Consider the following 2,323-nt stretch of genomic DNA (forward strand, 5'->3'; position numbering starts at 1 on the left):
ACGTCATTGTTCGGTACAATTTATTTGGTCTTTTCGCTTATTCGGTTTCGGTTGCCGAACATTCGGTGCATCCCTACTAAAAAATGCTCACTTCACATGCGATAAGCGTAATTAATGGATGTTGGATCTGATTGGATTGCAGCTCCTGGAGCTGTTCGACAGCGAAGACCCTCGAGAGCGTGACTTTCTGAAGACGACTCTCCACCGCATCTACGGGAAGTTCCTGGGTCTCAGAGCGTACATCAGGAAACAGATTAATAACATTTTCTATAGGTGAGACTGAAAACTATGACAGAAGATTTGCAATGCATTCAACTTTCACAACTGAGTGAAACTGCATATAACCTATAACTGCATGTGATGACCTTTGATTTGATTTGGAAAATAGTGAAAAACATGCCATTGAAGCATATTGATTTTTTTTTTTAACAATTTTATTTTTGCATTGAAATGTAAATACTTTTTTTACATTTGTTATATTATTTTTTACAATTTAATACCTTTTAAATATAATATAGTTGGATATAATGCAACATTTGTTTATATATATGTATATATATGTGTGTGTGTGTGTGTGTTGACTTTAAATGGTTTTTTAAATTGTCAGTCTTCAGTTCAGAATATCAAAAATACAGTAAAAATGTGAAATAATATTACAATTTAAAACAGCTGTTTTCTATGTGAATATCTGTTAAACTGTAATGTATTTCTGTGATGCGCAGCTGTATTTTCAGCATCATTACTCCAGTCTTCAGTGTCACATGATCTTCAGAAATCAGTATAATATTCTGATTTGCTGCTCAAGAAACATTTCTGATTATCAATGTTGAAAATGCTGAGAAGACTTTTACAGATCAAAATTAAATTAATCAAAATATTAATATTAAATTGATATAATGTTACTAAAGATTTCTATTTCAAATAAATGCTGTTCTTTTGAACTTTCTGTTCATCTGTGAATCCTGAAAAATAAAATGTATCACGGTTTCCACAAAAATATTAATGTTTTCAACATTGATAATAATCACTGAAGACTGCAGTAATGATGCTGAAAATTCAGCTTTGATCACAGAAATAAATTACAGTTTAACAGATATTCACATAGAAAACAGATTTTAAATTATAATAATATTTCACAATTTGTACTGTATTTTAATCAAATAAATGCAGCCCTGGTGAGAATAAGAGACTTTCAAAAACATATATATATGGCGACTTTAAATGGTTCTTGTCATAATTATCAGTCTTCAGTTCAGAATATGTGTTTTATCTGTGTACAGGTTCATCTATGAAACAGAGCATCATAACGGAATAGCCGAACTACTGGAAATATTAGGAAGGTATGAAACCATGTTAATAAAATCTGTTTATTTCTCTCAAATCCGAGCAACATTTGAATAAATTAATTTGATACTGTATGACGAATCGCTTTTGCTTAGCGAAATGGCATTGTAATAATTCTTTGATGTATTGTGATGACATTATTGGTGCCTTTCATCATGTTTTATATGAGTACTCTCGTTAACAGTTACAGTGTGTGTTAGGCTCGTTTACTCTGCTGCTGAGCTTCCCGTGTTCATATGCTCTAATGAGCTTAAAGCCTCAGTCATGACGTCTCTGTAACGATTCTCTTTTCCTCCAGCATCATTAACGGCTTCGCCTTACCGCTGAAAGAAGAGCACAAAATCTTCCTTTTAAAAGTTTTGTTACCTTTGCATAAAGTCAAGTCCCTCAGTGTTTATCACCCACAGGTACGATCTGGAGTTTATATCGAAATGATTCATATGCATGCGTCACAATGTGTCGAAAAAGTTATTTTTTATGTTTTATTAAGAACTTAAGACACTTTGTTTGTTTCATGCTAATTAAGCACATATATATATATACACATACAAAATATATATAACAAAAGAAATGTACAACAGTGATTTTATATCCATAGAAAGCACATTAAATGTAAGTTAAAGTGTCTACTTTTAAGGTTTCAAATAAGTTTTTGAAGAATAAAATGTTACAATTTGGTTGAAATAATGTTACATTATCATTCAGTGTAACACTTATATTTATGTAAAAATTCAAACAACATGCTTATTCTGACTTGTTTATATTAAAATATATAAAAGAATAAGAGAGCATATTACATTTTATTGTGTTTTAAATGAGTAAAACATTCTTACTGACAAATGGGCAAAATCTAGGATAGTGGCAAATTTTAAATATTTAAAAATTACAACTAATTAGTATTTGGGGTGATAGGATAGTGAAATATTTAAAAATTACAACTAATTAGTATTTGGGGTGAAAGTAATTAGTATTTTAAAAT

General features: G+C 30.3%; 1 long non-coding RNA gene across 1 annotated transcript; it reads left to right on the forward strand.

The window, feature by feature from the left end:
- The first annotated feature begins 137 nt into the window (after positions 1–137).
- LOC107754727 (uncharacterized) lies at positions 138–1,764 on the forward strand. The gene is made up of 3 exons (XR_001641614.1): positions 138–273; positions 1,281–1,340; positions 1,643–1,764. It is a non-coding gene; the product is annotated as an uncharacterized LOC107754727 (long non-coding RNA).
- Positions 1,765–2,323: the final 559 nt, after the last annotated feature.

The sequence above is a fragment of the Sinocyclocheilus rhinocerous genome, unplaced genomic scaffold, assembly GCF_001515625.1.
Source record: "Sinocyclocheilus rhinocerous isolate Xijiao unplaced genomic scaffold, SAMN03320098_v1.1 scaffold11584, whole genome shotgun sequence".
In the NCBI taxonomy this organism is placed as follows: Eukaryota; Metazoa; Chordata; class Actinopteri; order Cypriniformes; family Cyprinidae; genus Sinocyclocheilus; species Sinocyclocheilus rhinocerous.